Genomic DNA, 14,599 nt, shown 5'->3' on the forward strand with positions numbered 1-14,599 from the left:
AGAGTGGTTGCAAATACTACTTTATCTGTGTGATTGCATTTAGTTGTTTGATCTTCATATTTTGTTGAACTTTGTAAACCATTTTACTTTATAGTTTATCAACAACTTTTAAATTATTAAGTTGGATAAAATTTATTTTATTTTCGTTTCCTGATTTTCGGTATCCTAGCATTAATAAACGAAGCACTGCTTACTTGCCATATTGACTTGCTTCTTAATTATCCTTCTTTTTCTAGTGTTTTTCATCTTCGAATATGATTGATTAGGTATTTTTGCAATTTAAAAATCTATAGTTCAAGAAAGTGACACTGAAAACAACACTAGCTAATTTTCGGTATCCCACCACAAATAAACCAAGCACCGCTTCACTCGCTATATTGACTTGTTTCTTAATTATCCTTCCTTTTCTATTATTTTCTATCTTGGAATATGATTGATTAGCCATTTGTGCAATTTCAAAATCCATATTTCAAGAAAGTGGCGGTAAACGGCACTAGCTGATATTTGGTATCCCACCACAAATAAACCAAGCACTGCTTCACTCGCTTTAATAAGATAATAAATTATTATCTTATTATTATTATTTATTGTTTTTTGCTAACAATTTTCTAAATAGTTAAGGTTTTTTATATATTCTTATATGTTAATTTTATTTTACAGTTTCTCCCCGATATTTATCGCCGAATCAGCCGTTCAGTTTTCCCTCACTTGACAATGAAATCAAAATTCTCTACTCTTATCCTTTATTGAAAGTATAGGCTTAGTACTTGTTCTTATAGTGATGGTGATATTATTGTGTATGTACAATTGATTGTTTAATGCAATTCAACTACAGCTTCAAATGTAACAGTAACTGGGCTACAACAACACATATATAATTGAGATGTTTCTCACATCTATCTACACTGAATATCGATCGGATGAATTGCCTGAAGATTGTGCAATTTGCATTGAAGAGTTTAAAAATGATCAAGAAATTCGCGGCCGCACGCGATAGCAAAGTCAATCGGTTCACGCGGCCACGAGCGAGCTCATGGTCGTGCCGCTCGGCGATCTGCGATCGCAAGGTCGCACGCGATCGCAAAGTGCTCTATGTCGCCCACGTCCTCACACTTCGAGCGATCGCAAAGTGCTCTCTGTCGCACACGGCCACTCCCCTCGAGCGATCGCAAGGTCGCCCGTGGCCATGAGCGAGCACATGGCCATGTTGCTCGGCGATCTGCGATCTTAGAAGAGGGAAGGGGGAAGTATTAGGCATTTGGGCTTTCCTATAGTTATAGTTTTTTTTATTTCAATAACTAGAAATTTATTTAGTTTAATTTTTTATTAAATTTATATTAGTTATTCTTTTATTTAATATATTAAATTGATAAAAATTACAGGTATTCTTATGAATAATTTTTATAACAAATTTTGCAGGTGAGATGTTATTTAAGAATAAAGTTACTTAAATATCATATTATTTTTTTCGAATAATTTTCTGAAAAGTTAATGTTTTTTTATTTTATCTTATATGTTAATTTTGTTTTACAGTTTCTTCCAGCTATGTATCATCGGATTCACATTTGAGCTCCCTATCGCCTGGCCATGAAACTAAACACTCTCTGCTGTTGCTTATTATTGAAAGTATAGGCTTAGTATTTGTTCTGATAGTGATGCTAATATTATTTTATATGTGCATTCGATACCTAAATGCACTTCAAGCTACAACTTCAAATGTAGCAGTAACGGGGTTACAATGACACGTAATTGAGATGTTTCCCACATCTATCTACACATGAATTGGCTGAAGAGTGTGCAATTTGTATTGAAGAGTTTCAGAATAATCAAGAAATTCGCACTCTTCCTTGTAATTATTATTTTCATACTCATTGTATTTACTCCTGGCTTAGCTGACGTAGAATATGCTCACTGTGTAGAAGTGTGGTTGCAAACACTACTTTATCTGTGTGATTACATTTAGTCGTTTAGTCTGTAAACCATTTTACTTTATAATTTATTAGCAACTTTTAAATTATTAAGTTGCATCAAATTTATTTTATTTTCGTTTGCTGATTTTCGGTATCCCAGCATAAATAAATGAAGCACTGCTTCACTCGCTATATTGACTTGCTTCATAATTATCCTTCTTTTTCTAGTGTTTTTCATCTTCGAATATGATTGATTAGGTATTTTTGCAATTTAAAAATCCATAGTTCAAGAAAGTGACACTGAAAACGGCACTAGCTAATTTTCGGTATCCCACCACAAATAAACTAAGGATCGCTTCACTCTCTATATTGACTTGTTTCTTATCTATCCTTCTTTTTCTATTATTTTTTTATCTTCGAATATGATTGATTAGGCATTTGTGCAATTTCAAAATCTATATTTCAAGAAAGTTACTCTGAAAACGACACTAGCTGATTTTTGGTATCCCCCCACAAATAAACCAAGCACGGCTTCACTCGCTTTAATAAGATAATATAGAAATTATTGAAAGTTTTCCCTCGCCTGACAATGGAATCAAAATTCTCTACTCTTATCCATTATTGATAGTGTAGACTTAGTACTTGTTCTTATAGTGATGGTGATTAGAGCCGTCAATTTGGGTTGGGACCGTCCGGTTGGCCAGCCCCGCCAAACAATTTAAGCGGGTTGGGTTGGAATTTTATCAACCCAAGTCTGTCGTGGGCCGACCCGCCTAGGCCCGCGACCCACGCGGGTCGGCCCGCTCGGGCTTGGGTTGGCCCGCGGGTTGAAAAACACATGTAAGCTAAGTTTTAGGCCAATTTATTATCTTTATTTGTTATAATTTTGAAATAAAAATAGTATTTTTCATCCAATATAAGTACTCATTTGTGTTCATGTATATTTAAAATACATGTTTATGTATACATTTAATTGTAGAAAACTTTTTCAAAGTAAAATGTTGAAGATATGAAATATTTTTTAATTTTTTTAAAAATTTTTGATGGGCCCGCGGGTTGGCCCGCCAAACCCGCAACCCACCTTAAAATGGGTTGGGTTGGAAATTTCCCAACCCGCCAAGTTGGCGGGTTGGCCCGCCCCGCCCCGCCAAATGATTAGCCTGCCACGGGCCGATCCGCCCCGCCACGGGTTGACTCGTCTGACAGCTCTAATGGTGATATTATTGTGTATGTACAATAGATTCCTTGACGCAACTCAACTACAGCTTCAAATGTAGCAGTAACTGGGCTACAACGTCACATAATTGAGATGTTTCTCATATCTATCTACACCGAATATCGATCGGATGATTGCCAGAAGATTGTGCAATTTGCATTGAACAGTTTCAGAATGATCAAGAAATTCGCGGCCGCACGCGATAGCAAGGTCGCTCGATTCACGCGGCCACGAGCGAGCTCATGACTATGCCGCTCGGCGATCTGCGATCGCAAGGTCGCCAGTGGCCGCGCGATATCGCAAAGTGCTCTCTGTCGCCCACGGCCGCGTCGTTCGAGCGATCGCAAAGTGCTCTCTGTCGCACACGGCCAATCCCCTCGCGCGATTGCAAGGTCGCCCGCGGCCGTGAGCGATCTCATGGTCGTGCCGCTCGGCGATCTGCGATCTGAGAAGAGGGAAGGGGGAAGTATTAGGCATTTAGGCTTTCCTATATTTATAATTTTTTTTAAGTTCAATAACTAGAAATTTATTTAGCATAATTTTTTAATAAATTTATATTAGTTATTCTTTTATTTAATATATTAAATTGATAAAAATTGTAGGTATTCTTATGGATAATTTTGATGACAAATTTTACAGGTGAGATGTTATTTAAGAATACAGTTAAGGTGAAATATCTTATTATTTTTTTCTAATAATTTTCTCAAAAGTTAATGTTTTTTTATTTATTCTTATATGTTAATTTTATTTTACAGTTTCTTCTAGCTATGTATCTTCGGATTCACATTTGAGCTCCCTATCGCCTGACCATGAAACTAAACACTCTCTGCTCTTACTTATTATCGAAAGTATAGGCTTAATATTTGTTCTTATAGGGATGCTAATATTATTTTATATGTGCATTCGATACCTAAATGCACTTCAAGCTACGGCTTCAAATGTAGCAGTAACGGGGTTACAACGACATCTAACTGAGATGTTTCCCACATCTATCTACACTGATGATCAATTAGATGAATTGGCAGAAGAGTGTGCAATTTGTATTGAAGAGTTTCAGAATAATCAAGAAATTCGCACTCTTGTTATTATTATTTTCATACTCATTGTATTGACTCTTGGATTAGTCAACGTAGAATATGCTCACTGTGTAGAAGAGTGGTTGCAAACACTACTTTATCTATGTGATTACATTTAGTTGTTTGGTCTTCATATTTTGTTAAACTTTGTAAACTATTTTACTTTATAGTTTATCAGCAACTTTTAAATTATTAAGTTGGATCAAATTTATTTTATTTTCGTTTGCTGATTTTCGGTATCCCAACATAAATAAATGAAGCACTGCTTCACTAGCTATATTGACTTGCTTCTTAATTATCCTTCTTTTTCTAGTGTTTTTCATCTTCAAATATGATTGATCAGGTATTTTTGCAATTTAAAAATCCATAGTTCAAGAAAGTGATACTGAAAAAGGCACTAGCTAATTTTATATATCCCACCACAAATAAACTAAGGACCGCTTCACTCTCTATATTAACTTGTTTCTTAACTATCCTTCTTTTTCTAATTTTTTATCTTCGAATATGATTGATTAGGCATTTGTACAATTTCAAAATCTATATTTCAAGAAAGTTACTCTCAAAACGGCACTAGCTGATTTTTGGTATCCCACCACAAATAAACCAAGCACTGCATCACTCGCTTTAATAAGATAATAAATAATTATCTTCTTATTATTATTATTTTTTGCTATCAATTTTCTAAATAGTTAATGTTTTTTATATATTCTTATATGTTAATATTATTTTACAGTTTCTCCCCGCTATTTATCGCCGGATCAGTCGTTCAGTTTTCCCTCGCCTGACAATGAAATCAAAATTCTCTACTCTTATCCATTATTGAAAGTATGGGCTTAGTACTTGTTCTTATAGTGATGGTGATATTATTGTGCATGTACAATTGATTGCTTATTGCAATTCAACTACAGCTTCAAATGTAGCAGTAACTGGGCTACAACGAAATAATTGAGATGTTTCTCACATCTATCTACACCGAATATCGATCGGATGAATTGCTTGAAGATTGTGCAATTTGCATTGAAAAGTTTTAGAATTATCAAGAAATTCACGGTCGCGCGCGATAGCAAGGTCACTCGGTTCCCGCGGTCGCGAGCTAGCTCATGGTCGTGCCGCTCGGCGATCTGTGATCTACGATGGCAAGGTCGCCCGCGGCCACGCACGATCGCAAAGTGCTCTCTGTTGCACATGGTCGCGCCTTTCGAGCGATCGCAAAGTGCTATTTGTCGGACACGGCCACTCCCCTCGCGCGATCACAAGGCCGCCCCCGGCCGCGAGCGAGCTCATGGCCGTGCCGCTCAGCGATCTGCGATCTGTGATCTGAGAAGAGTGAAGGGGGAAGTATTAGGCATTTAGGCTTTCCAATAGTTATAGTTTTTTTTTAAGTTCAATAGCTAGAAATTTATTTAGTTTAGTTTTTTAATAAATTTATAATAGTTATTCTTTTATTTAATATATTAAATTGATAAAAATTGCAGGTATTCTTACGGATAATTTTGATGGCAAATTTTACAAGTGAGATCTTATTTAAGAATACAGTTACGATTAAATATCTTTTTTTTTTTCTAATAATTTTCACAAAAGTTAATGTTTTTTTATTTATTCTTATATGTTCATTTTGTTTTACAGTTTCTTCCAGCTATGTATCACCGGATTCACATTTGAGCTCCCTATCGCCTGACCATGAAACTAAACACTCTCTACTGTTACTTATTATTGAAAGTATAGGCTTAGTATTTGTTCTGATAGTGATGCTAATATTATTTTATATGTGCATTCGATATCTAAATGCACTTCAAGCTACAGCTTCAAATGTAGCAGTAACGGGATTACAACGACCCGTAATTGAGATGTTTTCCACATCTATCTACACTGAAGATCGATTAGATGAATTGGCTGAAGAGTGTGCAATTTGTATTGAAGAGTTTCAGAATAATCAAGAAATTCGTACTCTTCCTTCTAATCATTATTTTCATACTCATTGTATTGACTCCGAGCTTAGCCGACGTTGAATATGCTCGGTGTGTAGAAGAGTGGTTGCTAACACTACTTTATCTGCGTGATTGCATTTAGTTGTTTAGTCTTCATATTCGGTTAAACTTTGTAAACCAATTTACTTTATAGTTTATCAGCAACTTCTAAATTATTACGTTGGATCAAATTTATTTTATTTTCATTTGCTGATTTTCGGTATCCCTTCATAAATAAACGAAGCACTGCTTCACTCTTTATATTGACTTGCTTCTTAATTAACCTTCTTTTTCTAGTGTTTTTCATCTTCGAATATGATTGATTAGGTATTTTTGCTATTTAAAAATCCATAGTTCAAGAAAGTGACACTGAAAACGGCACTAGCTAATTTTCAGTATCCCACCACAAATAAACTAAGCACCGCTTCACTGGCTATATTGACTTGTTCCTTAATTATCCTTCTTTTTCTATTGTTTTTTATCTTTGAAAATGATTGATTAGGCATTTGTGCAATTTCAAAATCCATATTTCAAGAAAGTGACTCTGAAAACGGCACTAGCTGATTTTTGGTATCCCACAACAAATAAACCAAGCATGCTTCACAAACTTTAATAAGATAATAAATAATTATCTTATTATTATTTTTTATTGTTTTTTGCTAACAATTTTCTAAATAGTTAATGTTTTTTATATATTCTTATATGTTAATTTTATTTTACAGTTTCTCTCCGATATTTATCGCCGGATCAATCGTTCAGTTTTCCCTCGCCTGAAAATGAAATCAAAATTCTCTACTCTTATCCATTATTGAAAGTATAGGCTTAGTATTTGCTCTTATAGTGATGGTGAATTATTGTGTATGTACAATTGATTGCTTAATGCAATTCAACTACAGCTTCAAATGTAGCAATAACTGGGCTACAACGACACTAGAAATTTATTTAGTTTAATTTTTTAATAAATTTATATTAGTTATTCTTTTATTTAATATATTAAATTGATAAAAATTGCAGGTATTCTTATGGATAATTTTGATGGCGAATTTTGCAGGTGAGATGTTATTTAAGAATACAGTTACGGTTAAATATCTTATTATATTTTTCTAATAATTTTCTCAAAATGTAATATTTTGTTATTTATTCTTATATGTTAATTTTTCTAAACAGTCTATGCTCTTACTTATTATTGAAAGTATAGGCTTAGTATTTGTTCTTATAGTGATGCTAATATTATTTTATATGTGCATTCGATACCTAAATGCACTTCAAATTTATTTTATTTTCGTTTGCTGATTTTCGGTATCCCAGCATAAATAAACGAAGCACTGCTTCACTCGCTATATTGACTTGCTTCTTAATTATCCTTCTTTTTCTAGTGTCTTTTATCTTCGAATATGATTGATTAGGTATTTTTGCAATTTCAAAATCCATAGTTCAAGAAAATGACATTAAAAATGGCACTAGCTAATTTTCGGTATCCCACCACAAATAAACCAAGCACCGATTCACTCGCTATATTGACTTGTTTCTTAATTATCCTTCTTTTTCTATTGTTTTTTATATTCATTGATTAGGCATTTGTGCAATTTCAAAATCCATATTTCAAGAAAGTGACTCTGAAAACGGCACTAGCTGATTTTTGATATCCCACCACAAATAAACCAAGCACTGCTTCATTCGCTTTAATAAGATAATAAATAATTATCTTATTATTATTTTTTTTTCTAACAATTTTCTAAATAGTTAATGTTTTTTATATGTTCTTATATGTTAATTTTATTTTATAGTTTCTCCCGGATATTTATCGCCGGATCAACCGTTCAGTTTTCCCTCGCCGGACAATGAAATCAAAATTCTCTACTCTTATCCATTATTGAAAGTATAGGCTTAGTACTTGTTCTTATAGTGATGGTGATAATATTGTGTATGTACAATTGATTGCTTAATGCAATTCAACTACAGCTTCAAATGTAGCAGTAACTGGGTTACAACGACACAAAATTGAGATGTTTCTCACATCTATCTACATCGAATATCGATCAGATGAATTGCCTGAAGATTATGCAATTTGCATTGAAGAGTTTCAGAATGATCAAGAAATTCGCAGCCGCGCGCGATAGCAAGGTTGCTCGGTTCACGCGGCCGCGAGTGAGCTCGTGGTCATGCCGCTCGGTGATCTGTAATTGCAAGGTCGACCGCGCGCGATCGCAAAGTGCTCTATGTCGCCCACGGTCGCGCCCTTCGAGCGATCGCAAAGTGCTCTCTGTCGCACACGTCCACTCCCCTCGCGCGATCGCAAGGTCGCCCACGGCCGTGAGCGAGCTCATGGTCGTGCCGCTCGGCGATCTACGATCTGAGAAGAGGGAAGGGGGAAGTATTCGGCATTTAGACTTTCCTATAGTTATAGTTTTTTTAAGTTCAATAACTAGAAATTTATTTAGTTTAATTTTTTAATAAATTTATATTAGTTATTCTTTTATTTAATATATTAAATTGATAAAAATTACAGGTATTCTTACAGATAATTTTGATGGCAAATTTTAAAGGTGAGATGTTATTTAAGAATACAGTTACGGTTAAATATCCTATTATTTTTTCTAATAATTTTCTCAAAAGTTACTATTTTTTATTTATTCTCATATGTTAATTTTGTTTTACATTCTCTTCCTGCTATGTATTACCGGATTCACCTTTGAGCTCCCTATCGACTGACCATGAAACTAAACACTCTCTACTATTACTTATTATTGAAAGTATAGGCTTAGTATTTGTTCTTATAGTGATGCTAATATTATTTTATATGTGCATTCGATACCTAAATGCACTTCAAGCTACAGCTTCAAATGTAGCAGTAACGGGATTACAACGACACATAATTGAGATGTTTCCCAAATCTATCGACACTGAAGATCGATTAGATGAATTGGCTGAAGAGTGTGCAATTTGTATTGAAGAGTTTCAGAATAATCAAGAAATTCGCACTCTTTCTTGTAATCATTATTTTGTTACTCATTGTATTGACTCCTGGCTTAGTCGACGTAGAATATGCTCACTATGTAGAAGAGTGGTTGGAAACACTACTTTATCTGTGTGATTACATTTAGTTGTTTGGTCTTCATACTTTGTTAAACTTTGTAAACCATTTTACTTTATAGTTTATCAGCAACTTTTAAATTATTAAGTTAAATAAAATTTATTATCTTTTCATTTGCTGATTGGCTATTGTGTGTGCAGAGCTATTTTGATTTTTCAATTTACTGTTTTGATTATACCACCACCAAAAATAGTATTGCAATTTCATTTAGTTCATGATTATACTGTTAAGAGATTAAAATTTTTATTGCTACCATATGGATGTTATGTGGCAGAATTCTTGCTGGGTTATTTCATCTCTTAGTATGATCCTAACCTGCTATTGTTGCTGATTCTGGTTTAATGAATGACTGCACCTAGTGTTTGTAAGGGTTGTGGTATGCATCAGATGATGTTAGAGTAATCTTTGTGTTTTGTGTGTGTATGTCTACAAAAATAATCAGGTTTACCGACGGAATCTGATTCCGTTGGTATATTTTAATATTACCGACGGAATTCAACTTCCGTCGGTAATATTCTGATATTACCGATGGAATTTAAATTCCGTCGGTATTTTTCGAAATTATCAACGAAAATATAATTTCCGTTGGTATTATTTTTCAACGGAATTAAATTTCCGTCGATAAAATGATGAAAACTATTTATTATCGGGAAAACAATAGAATTACCGACGGAATCTAAATTCCGTCGGAGATTACCGACGGGAATTAAATTCCGTCGGAGATTACCGACGGAAATTAGATTCCGCTGGTAATTCTGAAAAATAATCTCGGGAAACAATAGGATTACCGACGGAATCTAATTTCCGTCGGTAATCCTGTTTTGTTTTTGTAGTATCTTATGGTCATACCATTTAATTGCTCACCGAAGGTGAGATTTCTGTTCTTGATACGATTTTGGAGTTTCAAATGTTTACTAAATTGGTTGTCCATCTTTTGGTGACTAAAAGAAATGGCTATTCATGGGGGTTTGCTTTTGTGAGGTATAAGTATGCTAATGAGTTGCAAAAGATTGTCAATAGGCTTATGGCAAGTTTATTCTTTATTTTTATTTTTGATAAAAAAAAAATCTCATGTTATTTGTTCTTTTGAAAATTAACTTGTAATTTGTTTTTTATTGATATTGTAGGGAGGAATGTGGATGGTTGGAATATTATGGTTCAGTTTGTAAAATATGGACAAAATGGTGAGCATATGTAATTAAGTTATGGAACTGCTGGCCTTCTTTTAGATCATTGTGATTTTTTATTGAAGTGATTATGTTTTATAACAGTTGCATTAAAGATTAGAAATAACTGTAAGGTTTTACATTGAAGAATTTGTTTGTATATCTCCTTTATAATACTTGAACAAATCTTCTGAATAAGTGGTCCAAATTTTAATATCTTTTAGCATTAGTACTGTCACTCGACACTTCTAATCTTCTATATCTGATTTTGATTTGCATTATTTTTTTTTATTATACATGTTACTTAGACATCATCAAGGGATACTAATGTTGTCATCCGAAATCTTATTTGATTGTTTTGAACACAAGTTACTGGATAAATCCAAAGTATACTTAAAGAATTTTTGGTGTTTAATAAATTCAAGCAGTCCTTCGATGTTCTAAACTACTATCTGATTGTTAGCAACAAACTCAAGTGATCATTTGTTGTTCTAAATTACTATCCCATTGTGAGCAATATGTTAGTTGGTGACTGTTTGAGGTTCTTCCTCATGCATTGTTTGTTTTGTGCAGAAGTTTACAAGTTTAATTAATCTTTTAATGATTCATAGTGTAATGCCGTCCTTTAGATTGCATCTCGTCAATTGTACATGTTCTGTGGATGTAAGCACTAAGCAAGGTGATTTCTTTTCTCTTTAACACGAAGGCTACGTTATAAGTTGATTATTTTATTTGGTTTAATTTTAAATTTGTAATGTAATGTAATCTGAATTATAAAAGGTAGTGAAGTTTTGTAATCTGGATTACAAAGTAAATACTACGTAATCCGATTGCATTATGAGGTCACCGTTTAACCAAAATTTAAATGCCGAATATACCCTTAGTCCACCACGACCGCCGCCCATCGTCGTCGGCCACCGCCACACATGGCCACTGCCGGCCACCGCCAGCCGCCGCCGGCCACCGCCGATCGCCGATCACCGCTGGCCCCCGCCCATCGCCGGTCGCTGCCGGCCGCTGCCCACCTCCGATCGCCGTCGGCCGCCGCCCACCGGCATTCGTCGTTGGCTGCCGCCCATCGCCGTCGGCCGCCTCCACCGGCGACCATCGCCGGCCGCTACGGTCGGCGACCATCGCCGGCCGCTACGGTCGGCGACCACTGTCGGTGGTTGTTTCCGTCGTCGGTTGTTGATTGCCAGCGGCCGACGACCATCGCTGGTTGCCGCAAGTTCTGACAAAGGTGTGGCGGCCATCGGTAGAGGTCACAGGATATTTTTATTATTTTATAATAATACGAATTACATTACTTATAAAAAATAATAGACACCGGATAAAAGAATATAATCACCCTTGTAATCAAAGATTACATACATTATATTACCAAACATAATAATGTAATCAAGATTATATTACATTACATTATAAATTTGATTACATTATAAGATTGATTATATTATACGCAATCAAACGTAGTCGAAATGTAATAAGTTGTATGTGTTTTTTTTTTCCTTTTCTAGACATAAAGGAAATAATTTTTTTTATGTCAATTAAAACAAAAGGAAAGTCAAGAAGTCGTAGCCCTTGACCAGGTAATAATTTTTTATGTCAAATAAAATGCCACTTTACAATTTTTTTACAATTTTATTTTTTAAAGTTTGTGTACTTTGTGGTTTTTGTCTTAGTTAATATGGAATGACTATTAAAAAATCCGTATAAAAAAATACAAAATATTTAAATTTCTGTTCAAGTTATTGCAATATGACCTCAGTCATATAGATTGATGTCCTTTGAACCTAAATATAAGAAATGACTTGATGCGGTAGTTAGGAATTAATTTTATTTGAATTGTGTAAAAGTATGCTGGAGGAACTAGGAAAGAACAAATTTCTAAACTTGTTTTTTTTTCAGTATATTTTGTACTGTTCTCTTTTGCCATTTATTCTACTTATTGATCATAAATTATGGAGAAAAAAAACCTTGCTGAAAGAAAAAGAAACTATACAGGGGATGTGGCTCTATGGCAATTACTTAAGTTAAGAATTTAGAATATATAAGATTAAGTTTGAAGTGAAAATTATAATTTTTCTCCTGCTAATTGTCTTTAATTTAGTGATAGAGTATCTTTTGTCAGTGTTTCCTGTAATTGAAGAATTGATATTGATTCTGTCTTAAAGTCGAGACGATGAAGACTGAAGATGTGGCGCTTTCGTTAACTGTTGGTGGACTTTTTGCCAATGAAACCTGTAACCACAACAATGTCAGTATTGGGCCAGGGAGGGGTTCCCCAACGATGACCCTCCGACGCTCAAATCAACTACTGGCGATATAGAAGAAATGAGAAGTAAAATGGCAGGGTAACTGTAGCTACAGTAGAGATTATGCATACCTCCATCGAAGCTTGCGAATCTTTATATAGGACTCCCGGGGAGCGCATGCATGCTTCTTGAGGCACACACGTTCCTCAAAGCATACCCTGAAAAGACGTGTCAGAAAAGTGTCCCTAACATCATACCTTAACGACCCGAATATATCTCTGACAAGATAGTGGAAGCTTTCGTCGTACGATCCTCTGTTTATCCATGCCGTCAACCATGCCGTCTGTCGGTAGCGCGAGTTCCCACGAGGATATTGACTGATCCTCCTTTTATCGGCTGACCGCTCGATGCATACCTTATCTATTTGAGCGCCGGAAGCTCGGTACATGACCGAGTTGTGCTAACATCTACTTCATGTAGGCTCGACGGTTCTTCCTCCCAATCAGGAAAATGGCTCAGCTATCCTTCGAGTCAGTCGGGCGAGTGGGTCGTCTGATCGACCAGTGGTACGGGGCATTAACTGTCTGGACTTTGACCTTCACCATATTATTGACCTCTCTACTGAGCGGCCTCTCCTCAACCCCGGATCATATAGTATTATATAAGACTATAGACTAGAGGTAGATCCTATTTAAATGATTGGCTAGCAACTCTGCCGTCCCAATTAATTTACTTATATTTGGAATGAATCTATTTTTGGAGAGTACAGAACTCAGAAAGTTACTCTAGTCAATCAGATCACTCAGTTTTGGTAAATCACAATGTAGTTTCGACAGTAATCATATAGTTTCTATTATCTAGTCCATTTGCACATCCAATTTCGTCTGAATTATGAATAATTAATTTCTGTAATGATGAATTGACTTGTTTCTTAATTATTATTTTTCTAATGTTTTTCATCTTTCAATATGATTGATTAGACATTTATGAAATTTCTAAATACATAATTCAAAAATGTGATTCCGAAAATGACACCAGCTGATTTTTGATTTCCCATCACAAATAAATTAAGTATTGCTTCACTCGCTATATTGAGTTTCACAAATATGTTTCACTAAACAAAACTGTTATTTCCACGTGTTAATGTACACTTTAACATGTTCGTCTCAAAAGTGTATTTTTTGTTTAAATGGATGTTGTACATGAAGATGTGTGGCTGCTAAAGTTGAAGACTCTGGTGATTACCAAAAGTTTGCCAAGTAGTATCGCTCTGTCCAGGAGAATGGGTAACATATTATGCTGCATTTTTTTTTTTGCTCATAATTATCACTCATCAATTTTGTTGAATAAGTGGATGAACTTATTGGATAGAAACTGTCGATCCATTGTCACTCGTCGACTCTGGTGATTACCAAAAGTATATCAGGATTTTTTTTTTTCATCTTAATTAGATTAAAAATATATTAGATTTTTTAAAATAATATTTAATTAGATAAAAAATATGATAGATTCATTTTAAATGATGCTAAATTTTTTTAAAAAATTATATTAAATAGGAATTTGTGGGGGATAATTTAACGGTAAATTAGAGAAAAATCCTCAATCAAAATGTTAACTTTGCATGCAATACCCATGTCCAAAAAATTTTGTTTCCACTTCCTGCATACAAAGTATTACTTGTTTCAACTCCCTCATGCAAATATTGATGCCTAAATTGCCCCTCAAATTTTTTAGGTACAAAAATTCCAAAATTGAGTACAAAAAGTCCAAAAATGAGTATAATTATTCTTAAAGTCAGTACTTTATATTAAAAATTGAGTATTTTTCTATCAAAATTGTCCCTCTTATTTTTTAGGTATAAAAAGTCTAAAAATAAGTATAATTCATGTTAAATTCAGCACTTTACACTATAATC

Source organism: Zingiber officinale, chromosome 5B (genome assembly GCF_018446385.1).
Source record: "Zingiber officinale cultivar Zhangliang chromosome 5B, Zo_v1.1, whole genome shotgun sequence".
Classification (NCBI taxonomy): domain Eukaryota; kingdom Viridiplantae; phylum Streptophyta; class Magnoliopsida; order Zingiberales; family Zingiberaceae; genus Zingiber; species Zingiber officinale.